Source organism: Heptranchias perlo, assembly GCF_035084215.1.
Source record: "Heptranchias perlo isolate sHepPer1 chromosome 15 unlocalized genomic scaffold, sHepPer1.hap1 SUPER_15_unloc_1, whole genome shotgun sequence".
NCBI lineage: Eukaryota > Metazoa > Chordata > Chondrichthyes > Hexanchiformes > Hexanchidae > Heptranchias > Heptranchias perlo.
In genome coordinates, this window is record NW_027138214.1 from 291,572 (window position 1) to 308,637 (window position 17,066).

A 17,066-nucleotide genomic window follows, 5' to 3' on the forward strand; every position below is an offset into this window, starting at 1 on the left:
CCTACCAGCCGGCCTGACTCCTCCCAGACTGCCTGGCTCCACCCAGCCTGCCTGAGTCCTCCCAGCCTGAGTCCTCCGAGACTGAGTCATCCCAGCCTGCCTGATTCCTCCCAGCCTGCCTGAGTCCTCGCAGCATGCCTGAGTCCTCCCAGCCTGCCTGAGACCTCCCAGTCTGATTCCTCCCAGTCTGCCGTGGTCTTCCCAGCCTGCCTGACTCCTCCCAGCCTGCCTGAGTCCTCCCAGCCTGCCTGAGACCTCCCAGCCTGCCTGTGACCTCCCAGCCTGCTTCCTCCCTGCCTTAGTCCTCCCAGCCTGCCTGAGACCTCCCAGCCTGAAACCTCCCAGCCTGCGTCCTTCCAACCTGCCTGAGTCCTCGCAGCCTGTCTGAGTTCTCCCAGCCTCAGTCCTCAGAGCCTGCGTCCTCCAAGCCTGCCTGAGTCCTCCCAGCCTGAGTCCGCCCAGTCTGCCTGAGTTGTCCCAGCCTTAGTTATGCCAGCCTGCCTGAGTCCTCCCAGCCTGCCTTAGTACGACCAGCCTGAGTCCTCGCAGCCTGCCTGAGACTTCCAAGCCTGCCTGAATCCTCCCAGCCTGCCTGAATCCTCCCAGCCTGTCTGAGATCTCGCAGCCTGAGTACTCCCAGCCTGCCTGAGTCCTCCCATTCTGCCTGAGTCCTCCCAGCCTGTCTGAGACCTCGCAGCCTGCCTGAACACTCCCAGCATGAGTCCACCCACTCAGCCTGAGTCCTCCCAGCCTGCCTGAGTGCGCCCAGCCTGCCTGAGTCCTCCCATCATGCCTGAGACATCCCAGCCTGCCTGAGACCTCCCATACTGAGTACACCCAGCCTGAGTCCTACCAGCCTACCTGATTCCTCCCAGCCTGACTCCTCCCAGCCTGCCTGAGCCCTCCCAGCCTGGCTGAGACCTCCTAGCCTGAGTCCTCCCTGCCTGCGTTGTCCCAGCCTGAGTCCACCCAGCCTGCCTGAGTCCACCCAACCTGCCTGAGACCTCCCAGCCTGAGTCCTCCCAGCCTGCCTGAGTCCACCCAGCCCGCAGGAGTCCTCCTAGCCTGCAGGAGTCCTCCCAACCAGACCTCCAGGCCCGACTGAGTCCTCCCAGCCTGCCTGAGACCTCCCAGCCTGCCTGAGACCTCACAGACTGAGTCCTCCCAGCCTTGCCTGATACCTCTCAGCCTGAGTCCTCCCAGCCTGCCTGAGTCCTCCCAGCCTGCCTGAGCCCTCCCAGCCGAAATCCTCCTAGCCTGAGTCCTGCCAGCCTGCCTGAGACCTCCCAGCCTGAGTCCTCCAAGCCTGCTGGTGAACTCCCAGCCTGAGTCCTCCCAGCCGGCCTGACTCCTCCCAGATTGCCTGGCTCCACCCAGCCTGCCTGAGTACTCCCAGCCTGCCTGAGTCCTCCCAGCCTGCCTGAGTCCTCCCAGCCTGAGTCCTCCGAGACTGAGTCATCCCAGCCTGCCTGATTCCTCCCAGCCTGCCTGAGTCCTCCCAGCATACCTGAGTCCTCCCATCCTGCCTGAGACCTCCCAGCCTGAGTCCTCACATCCTGAGTCCTCCCCGCCTGAGTCCTCCCAGCCTGCCTGAGACCTCCCAGTCTGATTCCTCCCAGCCTACCGTAGTCCTCCCAGCCTGCCTGAGTCCTCCCAGCCTGCCTGAGGCCTCCCAGCCTGCCTGTGACCTCCCAGCCTGCGACCTCCCTGCCTGAGTCCTCCCAGCCTGCCTGAGACCTCCCAGCCTGAAACCTCCCAGCCTGCGTCCTTCCAACCTGCCTGAGTCCTCCCAGCCTGTCTGAGTTCTCCCAGCCTCAGTCCTCCGAGCCTGCGACCTCCCAGCCTGAGTCCTCCCAGCCTGCCTGATACCTCCCAGCATGAGTCCTCCCAGGCTGCCTGCGTCCTCCAAGCCTGCCTGATTCCTCCCAGCCTGAGTCCGCCCAGTCTGCCTGAGTTGTCCCAGCCTTAGTTATGCCAGCCTGCCTGAGTCCTCCCAGCCTGCCTTAGTACGACCAGCCTGAGTCCTCGCAGCCTGCCTGAGAATTCCAAGCCTGCCTGAATCCTCCCAGCCTGCCTGAATCCTCCCAGCCTGTCTGAGATCTCGCAGCCTGAGTACTCCCAGCCTGACTGAGTCCTCCCATTCTGCCTGAGTCCTCCCAGCCTGTCTGAGACCTTGCAGCCTGCCTGAACACTCCCAGCATGAGTCCACCCACTCAGCCTGAGTCCTCCCAGCCTGCCTGAGTGCTCCCAGCCTGTCTGAGTCCTCCCATCATGCCTGAGACCTCCCAGCCTGCCTGAGTCCTCCCATACTGAGTACACCCAGCCTGAGTCCTACCAGCCTACCTGATTCCTCCCAGCCTGACTCCTCCCAGCCTGCATGAGTCCTCCCAGCCTGAGTTATGCCAGCCCGTCCGAGTCCTCCGAGCCTGTCTGAGTTCCCCTCGCCTGAGTCGTCCCAGCCTGCCTGAGTGCTCCCAGCCTGCCTGAGTCGTCCCAGCCTGCCTGAGTCCTCGTAGCCTGAGATCTCCAAGCCTGTGTCCTCCCAGCTTGCCGGAGCCTCCCAGCCAGAGTCCTCCCTGCCTGAATCGTCGCAGCCTGAGTCCTCCCAGCCTGCCTGAGTCATCCCAGCCTGAATCCTTCAAGCCTGCCTGTCTCCTCCCAGCCTGCCTGAGACCTCCGAGCCTGCGTCGTCCCAGCCTGCCTGAGTCCACCCAACCTGCCTGAGTTCTCCCAGCCTGCCTGAGACCTCGCACCCTGAGTTCTCCCAGCCTGAGTCCTCCGAGCCTGCCTGAGACCTCCCAGCCTTCGTCTTGTCAGCCTGCCTGAGTCCTCCCAGCTTGCCGGAGTCCTCCCAGCCTTTTTGTTTATTCGTTCATGAGATGTGGGCGTCACTGGCAAGGCCGGCAGTTATTGCCCATCCCGAATTGCCCTTGAGAAGGTGGTGGTGAGCCGCCTTCATGAACCTCTGCAGTCCGTGTAGTGACGGATCTCCCACAACTGAGTGGCTTGCGAGGCCATTTCGGCCAGACTGGGGAAGGACGGCAGATTTCTTTCCCTGAAGGACATTCTTGAACCAGATGGGTTTTCATCATGGTCACCATTACTGATATTAGTATTTTAATTCCAGATTTTTATTCAATGAATTGAATTTAATTAATTAATTGAATATAAATTCACCAGCTGCTGTGGCTGGATTTGAACTCATGACTCTGGATTTTTAGTCCAGGCCTCCGGATTACTTGTCCAGTAATATAACCACGATGCAACGGGACGCTAACACCTCCAGTCTGCCTAAGAACTCTCAACATGAGTCCTCCCAGCCTGCATGAGACCTCCCAGTCTGAGTCCTCCCAGCCTGCCGGAGTCCTCCCAGCCTGCCTGACTCCTCCCAGCCTGCCTGAGTCCTCCCAGCCTGCCTGAGTCCTCCCAGTCTGCCTGAGTCCACCGAGCCTGCCTGACACCTCCCAGCCTGAGTCCTCCCTGCCTGCGTCGTCCCAGCCTGAGTCCACCCAGCCTGCCTGAGTCCACCCAACTTGCCTGAGACCTCCCAGCCTGAGTCCTCCCAGCCTGCCTGAGTCCTTCCAGCCCGCAGGAGTCCTCTTAGCCTGCAGGAGTCCTCCCAACCAGACCTCCAGGCCTGACTGAGTCCTCCCAGCCTGCCTGAGACCTCCCAGCCTGCCTGAGACTTCACGGACTGAGTCCTCCCAGCCTTGCCTGAGTACTCCCAGCCTGAGTCCTCCAAACCTGCCTGAGTTCTGCCAGCCGCCTGAGACCTCCCAGCCTGAGTCCTCCCAACCTGCCTGACTCCTCCCAGCCGGCATGAGTCTTCCCAGCATGCCTGGTTCCTCCCAGCCGGCCTGAGTCCTCCCAGCCCGCAGGAGTCCTCCGAGCATGCAGGAGTCCTCCCAACCAGACCTCCAGGCCTGACTGAGTCATCCCAGCCTGCCCGAGACCTCACAGCCTGCCTGAGACCTCACAGACTGAGTCCTCGCAGCCTGCCTGAGACCTCCCAGCCCGCCTGAGACCTCACAGACTGAGTCCTCCCAGCCTGCCTGAGACCTCCCAGCCTGAGTCCTCCAAACCTGCCTGAGTTCTGCCAGCCTGCCTGAGACCTCCCAGCCTGAGTCCTCCCAGCCTGCCTGAGTCCTCCCTGCCTGAGACCTCCCAGCCTGAGTCCTCCCAACCTGCCTGAGTCCTCCCAGCCTGCCTGATACCTCCCTGCCTCCGTCTTCCCAGCCTGCCTGAGTCCTCCCAGCTGGCCTGACTCCTCCCAGCCTGCCTGGTTCCTCCTAGCCTGCCTGTGTCCACCCAGCCTGAGTTCTGCCAGCCTGCCTGAGACCTCCCAGTCTGATTCCTCCCAGTCTGCCGTGGTCTTCCCAGCCTGCCTGACTCCTCCCAGCCTGCCTGAGTCCTCCCAGCCTGCCTGAGACCTCCCAGCCTGCCTGTGACCTCCCAGCCTGCTTCCTCCCTGCCTTAGTCCTCCCAGCCTGCCTGAGACCTCCCAGCCTGAAACCTCCCAGCCTGCGTCCTTCCAACCTGCCTGAGTCCTCGCAGCCTGTCTGAGTTCTCCCAGCCTCAGTCCTCAGAGCCTGCGTCCTCCAAGCCTGCCTGAGTCCTCCCAGCCTGAGTCCGCCCAGTCTGCCTGAGTTGTCCCAGCCTTAGTTATGCCAGCCTGCCTGAGTCCTCCCAGCCTGCCTTAGTACGACCAGCCTGAGTCCTCGCAGCCTGCCTGAGACTTCCAAGCCTGCCTGAATCCTCCCAGCCTGCCTGAATCCTCCCAGCCTGTCTGAGATCTCGCAGCCTGAGTACTCCCAGCCTGCCTGAGTCCTCCCATTCTGCCTGAGTCCTCCCAGCCTGTCTGAGACCTCGCAGCCTGCCTGAACACTCCCAGCATGAGTCCACCCACTCAGCCTGAGTCCTCCCAGCCTGCCTGAGTGCGCCCAGCCTGCCTGAGTCCTCCCATCATGCCTGAGACATCCCAGCCTGCCTGAGACCTCCCATACTGAGTACACCCAGCCTGAGTCCTACCAGCCTACCTGATTCCTCCCAGCCTGACTCCTCCCAGCCTGCCTGTGCCCTCCCAGCCTGGCTGAGACCTCCTAGCCTGAGTCCTCCCTGCCTGCGTTGTCCCAGCCTGAGTCCACCCAGCCTGCCTGAGTCCACCCAACCTGCCTGAGACCTCCCAGCCTGAGTCCTCCCAGCCTGCCTGAGTCCACCCAGCCCGCAGGAGTCCTCCTAGCCTGCAGGAGTCCTCCCAACCAGACCTCCAGGCCCGACTGAGTCCTCCCAGCCTGCCTGAGACCTCCCAGCCTGCCTGAGACCTCACAGACTGAGTCCTCCCAGCCTTGCCTGATACCTCTCAGCCTGAGTCCTCCCAGCCTGCCTGAGTCCTCCCAGCCTGCCTGAGCCCTCCCAGCCGAAATCCTCCTAGCCTGAGTCCTGCCAGCCTGCCTGAGACCTCCCAGCCTGAGTCCTCCAAGCCTGCTGGTGAACTCCCAGCCTGAGTCCTCCCAGCCGGCCTGACTCCTCCCAGATTGCCTGGCTCCACCCAGCCTGCCTGAGTACTCCCAGCCTGCCTGAGTCCTCCCAGCCTGCCTGAGTCCTCCCAGCCTGAGTCCTCCGAGACTGAGTCATCCCAGCCTGCCTGATTCCTCCCAGCCTGCCTGAGTCCTCCCAGCATACCTGAGTCCTCCCATCCTGCCTGAGACCTCCCAGCCTGAGTCCTCACATCCTGAGTCCTCCCCGCCTGAGTCCTCCCAGCCTGCCTGAGACCTCCCAGTCTGATTCCTCCCAGCCTACCGTAGTCCTCCCAGCCTGCCTGAGTCCTCCCAGCCTGCCTGAGGCCTCCCAGCCTGCCTGTGACCTCCCAGCCTGCGACCTCCCTGCCTGAGTCCTCCCAGCCTGCCTGAGACCTCCCAGCCTGAAACCTCCCAGCCTGCGTCCTTCCAACCTGCCTGAGTCCTCCCAGCCTGTCTGAGTTCTCCCAGCCTCAGTCCTCCGAGCCTGCGACCTCCCAGCCTGAGTCCTCCCAGCCTGCCTGATACCTCCCAGCATGAGTCCTCCCAGGCTGCCTGCGTCCTCCAAGCCTGCCTGATTCCTCCCAGCCTGAGTCCGCCCAGTCTGCCTGAGTTGTCCCAGCCTTAGTTATGCCAGCCTGCCTGAGTCCTCCCAGCCTGCCTTAGTACGACCAGCCTGAGTCCTCGCAGCCTGCCTGAGAATTCCAAGCCTGCCTGAATCCTCCCAGCCTGCCTGAATCCTCCCAGCCTGTCTGAGATCTCGCAGCCTGAGTACTCCCAGCCTGACTGAGTCCTCCCATTCTGCCTGAGTCCTCCCAGCCTGTCTGAGACCTTGCAGCCTGCCTGAACACTCCCAGCATGAGTCCACCCACTCAGCCTGAGTCCTCCCAGCCTGCCTGAGTGCTCCCAGCCTGTCTGAGTCCTCCCATCATGCCTGAGACCTCCCAGCCTGCCTGAGTCCTCCCATACTGAGTACACCCAGCCTGAGTCCTACCAGCCTACCTGATTCCTCCCAGCCTGACTCCTCCCAGCCTGCATGAGTCCTCCCAGCCTGAGTTATGCCAGCCCGTCTGAGTCCTCCGAGCCTGTCTGAGTTCCCCTCGCCTGAGTCGTCCCAGCCTGCCTGAGTGCTCCCAGCCTGCCTGAGTCGTCCCAGCCTGCCTGAGTCCTCGTAGCCTGAGATCTCCAAGCCTGTGTCCTCCCAGCTTGCCGGAGCCTCCCAGCCAGAGTCCTCCCTGCCTGAATCGTCGCAGCCTGAGTCCTCCCAGCCTGCCTGAGTCATCCCAGCCTGAATCCTTCAAGCCTGCCTGTCTCCTCCCAGCCTGCCTGAGACCTCCGAGCCTGCGTCGTCCCAGCCTGCCTGAGTCCACCCAACCTGCCTGAGTTCTCCCAGCCTGCCTGAGACCTCGCACCCTGAGTTCTCCCAGCCTGAGTCCTCCGAGCCTGCCTGAGACCTCCCAGCCTTCGTCTTGTCAGCCTGCCTGAGTCCTCCCAGCTTGCCGGAGTCCTCCCAGCCTTTTTGTTTATTCGTTCATGAGATGTGGGCGTCACTGGCAAGGCCGGCAGTTATTGCCCATCCCGAATTGCCCTTGAGAAGGTGGTGGTGAGCCGCCTTCATGAACCTCTGCAGTCCGTGTAGTGACGGATCTCCCACAACTGAGTGGCTTGCGAGGCCATTTCGGCCAGACTGGGGAAGGACGGCAGATTTCTTTCCCTGAAGGACATTCTTGAACCAGATGGGTTTTCATCATGGTCACCATTACTGATATTAGTATTTTAATTCCAGATTTTTATTCAATGAATTGAATTTAATTAATTAATTGAATATAAATTCACCAGCTGCTGTGGCTGGATTTGAACTCATGACTCTGGATTTTTAGTCCAGGCCTCCGGATTACTTGTCCAGTAATATAACCACGATGCAACGGGACGCTAACACCTCCAGTCTGCCTAAGAACTCTCAACATGAGTCCTCCCAGCCTGCATGAGACCTCCCAGTCTGAGTCCTCCCAGCCTGCCGGAGTCCTCCCAGCCTGCCTGACTCCTCCCAGCCTGCCTGAGTCCTCCCAGCCTGCCTGAGTCCTCCCAGTCTGCCTGAGTCCACCGAGCCTGCCTGACACCTCCCAGCCTGAGTCCTCCCTGCCTGCGTCGTCCCAGCCTGAGTCCACCCAGCCTGCCTGAGTCCACCCAACTTGCCTGAGACCTCCCAGCCTGAGTCCTCCCAGCCTGCCTGAGTCCTTCCAGCCCGCAGGAGTCCTCTTAGCCTGCAGGAGTCCTCCCAACCAGACCTCCAGGCCTGACTGAGTCCTCCCAGCCTGCCTGAGACCTCCCAGCCTGCCTGAGACTTCACGGACTGAGTCCTCCCAGCCTTGCCTGAGTACTCCCAGCCTGAGTCCTCCAAACCTGCCTGAGTTCTGCCAGCCGCCTGAGACCTCCCAGCCTGAGTCCTCCCAACCTGCCTGACTCCTCCCAGCCGGCATGAGTCTTCCCAGCATGCCTGGTTCCTCCCAGCCGGCCTGAGTCCTCCCAGCCCGCAGGAGTCCTCCGAGCATGCAGGAGTCCTCCCAACCAGACCTCCAGGCCTGACTGAGTCATCCCAGCCTGCCCGAGACCTCACAGCCTGCCTGAGACCTCACAGACTGAGTCCTCGCAGCCTGCCTGAGACCTCCCAGCCCGCCTGAGACCTCACAGACTGAGTCCTCCCAGCCTGCCTGAGACCTCCCAGCCTGAGTCCTCCAAACCTGCCTGAGTTCTGCCAGCCTGCCTGAGACCTCCCAGCCTGAGTCCTCCCAGCCTGCCTGAGTCCTCCCTGCCTGAGACCTCCCAGCCTGAGTCCTCCCAACCTGCCTGAGTCCTCCCAGCCTGCCTGATACCTCCCTGCCTCCGTCTTCCCAGCCTGCCTGAGTCCTCCCAGCTGGCCTGACTCCTCCCAGCCTGCCTGGTTCCTCCTAGCCTGCCTGTGTCCACCCAGCCTGAGTTCTGCCAGCCTGCCTGAGACCTCCCAGCCTGAGTCCTCCCAGCCTGCCTGAGTCCTCCCTGCCTGAGACCTCCCAGCCTGAGTCCTCCCAACCTGCCTGAGTCCTCCCAGCCTGCCTGATACCTCCCTGCCTCCGTCTTCCCAGCCTGCCTGAGTCCTCCCAGCTGGCCTGACTCCTCCCAGCCTGCCTGGTTCCTCCTAGCCTGCCTGTGTCCACCCAGCCTGCCTGAGTCCTCCCAGCATGCCTGAGTCCTCCCATCCTGCCTGAGACCTCCCAGCCTGAGTCCTCACATCCTGATTCCTCCCAGCCTGAGCCCTCCCATTTGCCGGAGTCTACCCAACCTGCCTGAGTCCTCCCAGCCTGAGACCTCCAAGCCTGCCTGAGTCCTCCCAGCCTGCCTGAGTCCTCCCAACCTGCCTGAGTCCTCCCAGCCTGCCTGAGGCCTCCCAGCCTGCCTGAGTCCTCTCAGCCTGCCTGATATCTCCCAGCCTGAGTCCACCCAGCCTGCCTGAGTCCTCCCAGCCTGAGTCCTCCCAGCCTGCCTGATATCTCCCTGCCTGAGTCCACCCAGCCTGCCTGAGACCTCCCAGCCTGAGCCCTCCCAGCCATCCTGAGATCACACAGCCTGATACCTCCCAGCCTGAGTCCTCCCAGCCTGCCTGAGTCCTCCCAGCCTGCCTGAGTCCTGCCAGCCTGCCTGAGTCCTCCCACACTGCCTGAGTCGTCCCAGACGGCCTGAGTGCTACCAGCCTGCAAGAGGCCTCCCAGCCTTCCTGAGATCTCCCAGCCAGAGTCCTCCCAGCCTGCCTGAGTCCTGCCAGCTTGCCTGAGACCTCCGAGCCTGCCTGAGACTTCCCAGCGTGAGTCCTCCCAGCCTGCCTTAGTCCTCCCAGCCTGCCTGATTCCTTCAAGCCAGAGCACTCCCAGCCTGACTCCTACCAGCCTGCCTGAGTCCTCCCAGCCTGAGTTATGCCAGCCCGTCTGAGTCCTCCGAGCCTGTCTGAGTTCCCCTCGCCTGAGTCGTCCCAGCCTGCCTGAGTGCTCCCAGCCTGCCTGAGTCGTCCCAGCCTGCCTGAGTCCTCGTAGCCTGAGATCTCCAAGCCTGTGTCCTCCCAGCTTGCCGGAGCCTCCCAGCCAGAGTCCTCCCTGCCTGAATCGTCGCAGCCTGAGTCCTCCCAGCCTGCCTGAGTCATCCCAGCCTGAATCCTTCAAGCCTGCCTGTCTCCTCCCAGCCTGCCTGAGACCTCCGAGCCTGCGTCGTCCCAGCCTGCCTGAGTCCACCCAACCTGCCTGAGTTCTCCCAGCCTGCCTGAGACCTCGCACCCTGAGTTCTCCCAGCCTGAGTCCTCCGAGCCTGCCTGAGACCTCCCAGCCTTCGTCTTGTCAGCCTGCCTGAGTCCTCCCAGCCTGCCTGAGTCCTACCAGCCTACCTGATTCCTCCCAGCCTGACTCCTCCCAGCCTGCATGAGTCCTCCCAGCCTGAGTTATGCCAGCCCGTCTGAGTCCTCCGAGCCTGTCTGAGTTCCCCTCGCCTGAGTCGTCCCAGCCTGCCTGAGTGCTCCCAGCCTGCCTGAGTCGTCCCAGCCTGCCTGAGTCCTCGTAGCCTGAGATCTCCAAGCCTGTGTCCTCCCAGCTTGCCGGAGCCTCCCAGCCAGAGTCCTCCCAGCCTGCCTGATATCTCCCTGCCTGAGTCCACCCAGCCTGCCTGAGACCTCCCAGCCTGAGCCCTCCCAGCCATCCTGAGATCTCACAGCCTGATACCTCCCAGCCTGAGTCCTCCCAGCCTGCCTGAGTCCTCCCAGCCTGCCTGAGTCCTGCCAGCCTGCCTGAGTCCTCCCACACTGCCTGAGTCGTCCCAGACGGCCTGAGTGCTACCAGCCTGCAAGAGGCCTCCCAGCCTTCCTGAGATCTCCCAGCCAGAGTCCTCCCAGCCTGCCTGAGTCCTGCCAGCTTGCCTGAGACCTCCGAGCCTGCCTGAGACTTCCCAGCGTGAGTCCTCCCAGCCTGCCTTAGTCCTCCCAGCCTGCCTGATTCCTTCAAGCCAGAGCACTCCCAGCCTGACTCCTACCAGCCTGCCTGAGTCCTCCAAGCCAGCCTGAGTCCTCCCAGCCTGCCTGAGTCCACCCAACCTGCCTGAGACCTCCCAGCCTGCCTGAGTCCTCCCAACCTGCCTGAGTCCTCCCAACCTGCCTGAGTCCTCCCAGCCTGCCTGAGTCCTCCCAGCCTGCCTGATATCTCCCAGCCTGAGTCCAGCCAGCCTGCCTGATATCTCCCAGCCTGAGCCCTCCCAGCCTTCCTGAGACCTCACAGCCTGATACCTCCCAGCCTGAGTCCTCCCAGCCTGCCTGAGTCCTCCCAGCCTGCCTGAGTCCTGCCAGCCTGCCTGAGTCCTCCCACACTGCCTGAGTCGTCCCAGACGGCCTGAGTGCTACCAGCCTGCAAGAGGCCTCCCAGCCTTCCTGAGATCTCCCAGCCAGAGTCCTCCCAGCCTGCCTGAGTCCTGCCAGCTTGCCTGAGACCTCCGAGCCTGCCTGAGACTTCCCAGCGTGAGTCCTCCCAGCCTGCCTTAGTCCTCCCAGCCTGCCTGATTCCTTCAAGCCAGAGCACTCCCAGCCTGACTCCTACCAGCCTGCCTGAGTCCTCCAAGCCAGCCTGAGTCCTCCCAGCCTGCCTGAGTCCACCCAACCTGCCTGAGACCTCCCAGCCTGCCTGAGTCCTCCCAACCTGCCTGAGTCCTCCCAACCTGCCTGAGTCCTCCCAGCCTGCCTGAGTCCTCCCAGCCTGCCTGATATCTCCCAGCCTGAGTCCAGCCAGCCTGCCTGATATCTCCCAGCCTGAGCCCTCCCAGCCTTCCTGAGACCTCACAGCCTGATACCTCCCAGCCTGAGTCCTCCCAGCCTGCCTGAGTCCTCCCAGCCTGCCTGAGACCTCACAGCCTGAGCCCTCCCAGCCTGCCTGAGACCTCCCAACCTGAGTCCTCTCAGCCTGCCTGAGTACTCCCAGCCTACCTGAGTCCTCCCACACTGCCTGAGTCGTCCCAGACTGCCTGAGTGCTACCAGCCTGCAGGAGTCCACCCAGCCTGAGCCCTCCCAGCCTTCCTGAGACCTCCCAGCCGGAGTCCTCCCAGCTTGCCTGAGTCCTCCCAGCCTGTCTGATTCCTCCCACCCTGCCTGAGTCCTCCCAGCCTGCCAAAGTCCTGTCAGCCTGCCTGAGTCCTCCCAGTCTGAGTCCTCCCAGCCTGCCGGAGTCCTCCCAGCCTGCCTGACTCCTCCCAGCCTGCCTGAGTCCTCCCAGCCTGCCTGAGTCCTCCCAGTCTGCCTGAGTCCACCGAGCCTGCCTGACACCTCCCAGCCTGAGTCCTCCCTGCCTGCGTCGTCCCAGCCTGAGTCCACCCAGCCTGCCTGAGTCCACCCAACTTGCCTGATACCTCCCAGCCTGAGTCCTCCCAGCCTGCCTGAGTCCTTCCAGCCCGCAGGAGTCCTCTTAGCCTGCAGGAGTCCTCCCAACCAGACCTCCAGGCCTGACTGAGTCCTCCCAGCCTGCCTGAGACCTCCCAGCCTGCCTGAGACTTCACGGACTGAGTCCTCCCAGCCTTGCCTGAGTACTCCCAGCCTGAGTCCTCCAAACCTGCCTGAGTTCTGCCAGCCGCCTGAGACCTCCCAGCCTGAGTCCTCCCAACCTGCCTGACTCCTCCCAGCCGGCATGAGTCTTCCCAGCATGCCTGGTTCCTCCCAGCCGGCCTGAGTCCTCCCAGCCCGCAGGAGTCCTCCGAGCATGCAGGAGTCCTCCCAACCAGACCTCCAGGCCTGACTGAGTCATCCCAGCCTGCCCGAGACCTCACAGCCTGCCTGAGACCTCACAGACTGAGTCCTCGCAGCCTGCCTGAGACCTCCCAGCCCGCCTGAGACCTCACAGACTGAGTCCTCCCAGCCTGCCTGAGACCTCCCAGCCTGAGTCCTCCAAACCTGCCTGAGTTCTGCCAGCCTGCCTGAGACCTCCCAGCCTGAGTCCTCCCAGCCTGCCTGAGTCCTCCCTGCCTGAGACCTCCCAGCCTGAGTCCTCCCAACCTGCCTGAGTCCTCCCAGCCTGCCTGATACCTCCCTGCCTCCGTCTTCCCAGCCTGCCTGAGTCCTCCCAGCTGGCCTGACTCCTCCCAGCCTGCCTGGTTCCTCCTAGCCTGCCTGTGTCCACCCAGCCTGCCTGAGTCCTCCCAGCATGCCTGAGTCCTCCCATCCTGCCTGAGACCTCCCAGCCTGAGTCCTCACATCCTGATTCCTCCCAGCCTGAGCCCTCCCATTTGCCGGAGTCTACCCAACCTGCCTGAGTCCTCCCAGCCTGAGACCTCCAAGCCTGCCTGAGTCCTCCCAGCCTGCCTGAGTCCTCCCAACCTGCCTGAGTCCTCCCAGCCTGCCTGAGGCCTCCCAGCCTGCCTGAGTCCTCTCAGCCTGCCTGATATCTCCCAGCCTGAGTCCACCCAGCCTGCCTGAGTCCTCCCAGCCTGAGTCCTCCCAGCCTGCCTGATATCTCCCTGCCTGAGTCCACCCAGCCTGCCTGAGACCTCCCAGCCTGAGCCCTCCCAGCCATCCTGAGATCTCACAGCCTGATACCTCCCAGCCTGAGTCCTCCCAGCCTGCCTGAGTCCTGCCAGCCTGCCTGAGTCCTCCCACACTGCCTGAGTCGTCCCAGACGGCCTGAGTGCTACCAGCCTGCAAGAGGCCTCCCAGCCTTCCTGAGATCTCCCAGCCAGAGTCCTCCCAGCCTGCCTGAGTCCTGCCAGCTTGCCTGAGACCTCCGAGCCTGCCTGAGACTTCCCAGCGTGAGTCCTCCCAGCCTGCCTTAGTCCTCCCAGCCTGCCTGATTCCTTCAAGCCAGAGCACTCCCAGCCTGACTCCTACCAGCCTGCCTGAGTCCTCCAAGCCAGCCTGAGTCCTCCCAGCCTGCCTGAGTCCACCCAACCTGCCTGAGACCTCCCAGCCTGCCTGAGTCCTCCCAACCTGCCTGAGTCCTCCCAACCTGCCTGAGTCCACCCAGCCTGCCTGAGTCCTCCCAGCCTGCCTGATATCTCCCAGCCTGAGTCCAGCCAGCCTGCCTGATATCTCCCAGCCTGAGCCCTCCCAGCCTTCCTGAGACCTCACAGCCTGATACCTCCCAGCCTGAGTCCTCCCAGCCTGCCTGAGTCCTCCCAGCCTGCCTGAGTCCTGCCAGCCTGCCTGAGTCCTCCCACACTGCCTGAGTCGTCCCAGACGGCCTGAGTGCTACCAGCCTGCAAGAGGCCTCCCAGCCTTCCTGAGATCTCCCAGCCAGAGTCCTCCCAGCCTGCCTGAGTCCTGCCAGCTTGCCTGAGACCTCCGAGCCTGCCTGAGACTTCCCAGCGTGAGTCCTCCCAGCCTGCCTTAGTCCTCCCAGCCTGCCTGATTCCTTCAAGCCAGAGCACTCCCAGCCTGACTCCTACCAGCCTGCCTGAGTCCTCCAAGCCAGCCTGAGTCCTCCCAGCCTGCCTGAGTCCACCCAACCTGCCTGAGACCTCCCAGCCTGCCTGAGTCCTCCCAACCTGCCTGAGTCCTCCCAACCTGCCTGAGTCCTCCCAGCCTGCCTGAGTCCTCCCAGCCTGCCTGATATCTCCCAGCCTGAGTCCAGCCAGCCTGCCTGATATCTCCCAGCCTGAGCCCTCCCAGCCTTCCTGAGACCTCACAGCCTGATACCTCCCAGCCTGAGTCCTCCCAGCCTGCCTGAGTCCTCCCAGCCTGCCTGAGACCTCACAGCCTGAGCCCTCCCAGCCTGCCTGAGACCTCCCAACCTGAGTCCTCTCAGCCTGCCTGAGTACTCCCAGCCTACCTGAGTCCTCCCACACTGCCTGAGTCGTCCCAGACTGCCTGAGTGCTACCAGCCTGCAGGAGTCCACCCAGCCTGAGCCCTCCCAGCCTTCCTGAGACCTCCCAGCCGGAGTCCTCCCAGCTTGCCTGAGTCCTCCCAGCCTGTCTGATTCCTCCCACCCTGCCTGAGTCCTCCCAGCCTGCCAAAGTCCTGCCAGCCTGCCTGAGTCCTCCCAGTCTGAGTCCTCCCAGCCTGCCGGAGTCCTCCCAGCCTGCCTGACTCCTCCCAGCCTGCCTGAGTCCTCCCAGCCTGCCTGAGTCCTCCCAGTCTGCCTGAGTCCACCGAGCCTGCCTGACACCTCCCAGCCTGAGTCCTCCCTGCCTGCGTCGTCCCAGCCTGAGTCCACCCAGCCTGCCTGAGTCCACCCAACTTGCCTGATACCTCCCAGCCTGAGTCCTCCCAGCCTGCCTGAGTCCTTCCAGCCCGCAGGAGTCCTCTTAGCCTGCAGGAGTCCTCCCAACCAGACCTCCAGGCCTGACTGAGTCCTCCCAGCCTGCCTGAGACCTCCCAGCCTGCCTGAGACTTCACGGACTGAGTCCTCCCAGCCTTGCCTGAGTACTCCCAGCCTGAGTCCTCCAAACCTGCCTGAGTTCTGCCAGCCGCCTGATACCTCCCAGCCTGAGTCCTCCCAACCTGCCTGACTCCTCCCAGCCGGCATGAGTCTTCCCAGCATGCCTGGTTCCTCCCAGCCGGCCTGAGTCCTCCCAGCCCGCAGGAGTCCTCCGAGCATGCAGGAGTCCTCCCAACCAGACCTCCAGGCCTGACTGAGTCATCCCAGCCTGCCCGAGACCTCACAGCCTGCCTGAGACCTCACAGACTGAGTCCTCGCAGCCTGCCTGAGACCTCCCAGCCCGCCTGAGACCTCACAGACTGAGTCCTCCCAGCCTGCCTGAGACCTCCCAGCCTGAGTCCTCCAAACCTGCCTGAGTTCTGCCAGCCTGCCTGAGACCTCCCAGCCTGAGTCCTCCCAGCCTGCCTGAGTCCTCCCTGCCTGAGACCTCCCAGCCTGAGTCCTCCCAACCTGCCTGAGTCCTCCCAGCCTGCCTGATACCTCCCTGCCTCCGTCTTCCCAGCCTGCCTGAGTCCTCCCAGCTGGCCTGACTCCTCCCAGCCTGCCTGGTTCCTCCTAGCCTGCCTGTGTCCACCCAGCCTGCCTGAGTCCTCCCAGCATGCCTGAGTCCTCCCATCCTGCCTGAGACCTCCCAGCCTGAGTCCTCACATCCTGATTCCTCCCAGCCTGAGCCCTCCCATTTGCCGGAGTCTACCCAACCTGCCTGAGTCCTCCCAGCCTGAGACCTCCAAGCCTGCCTGAGTCCTCCCAGCCTGCCTGAGTCCTCCCAACCTGCCTGAGTCCTCCCAGCCTGCCTGAGGCCTCCCAGCCTGCCTGAGTCCTCTCAGCCTGCCTGATATCTCCCAGCCTGAGTCCACCCAGCCTGCCTGAGTCCTCCCAGCCTGAGTCCTCCCAGCCTGCCTGATATCTCCCTGCCTGAGTCCACCCAGCCTGCCTGAGACCTCCCAGCCTGAGCCCTCCCAGCCTTCCTGAGATCTCACAGCCTGATACCTCCCAGCCTGAGTCCTCCCAGCCTGCCTGAGTCCTCCCAGCCTGCCTGAGTCCTCCCAGCCTGCCTGAGTCCTCCCACACTGCCTGAGTCGTCCCAGACGGCCTGAGTGCTACCAGCCTGCAAGAGGCCTCCCAGCCTTCCTGAGATCTCCCAGCCAGAGTCCTCCCAGCCTGCCTGAGTCCTGCCAGCTTGCCTGAGACCTCCGAGCCTGCCTGAGACTTCCCAGCGTGAGTCCTCCCAGCCTGCCTTAGTCCTCCCAGCCTGCCTGATTCCTTCAAGCCAGAGCACTCCCAGCCTGACTCCTACCAGCCTGCCTGAGTCCTCCAAGCCAGCCTGAGTCCTCCCAGCCTGCCTGAGTCCACCCAACCTGCCTGAGACCTCCCAGCCTGCCTGAGTCCTCCCAACCTGCCTGAGTCCTCCCAACCTGCCTGAGTCCTCCCAGCCTGCCTGAGTCCTCCCAGCCTGCCTGATATCTCCCAGCCTGAGTCCAGCCAGCCTGCCTGATATCTCCCAGCCTGAGCCCTCCCAGCCTTCCTGAGACCTCACAGCCTGATACCTCCCAGCCTGAGTCCTCCCAGCCTGCCTGAGTCCTCCCAGCCTGCCTGAGTCCTGCCAGCCTGCCTGAGTCCTCCCACACTGCCTGAGTCGTCCCAGACGGCCTGAGTGCTACCAGCCTGCAAGAGGCCTCCCAGCCTTCCTGAGATCTCCCAGCCAGAGTCCTCCCAGCCTGCCTGAGTCCTGCCAGCTTGCCTGAGACCTCCGAGCCTGCCTGAGACTTCCCAGCGTGAGTCCTCCCAGCCTGCCTTAGTCCTCCCAGCCTGCCTGATTCCTTCAAGCCAGAGCACTCCCAGCCTGACTCCTACCAGCCTGCCTGAGTCCTCCAAGCCAGCCTGAGTCCTCCCAGCCTGCCTGAGTCCACCCAACCTGCCTGAGACCTCCCAGCCTGCCTGAGTCCTCCCAACCTGCCTGAGTCCTCCCAACCTGCCTGAGTCCTCCCAGCCTGCCTGAGTCCTCCCAGCCTGCCTGATATCTCCCAGCCTGAGTCCAGCCAGCCTGCCTGATATCTCCCAGCCTGAGCCCTCCCAGCCTTCCTGAGACCTCACAGCCTGATACCTCCCAGCCTGAGTCCTCCCAG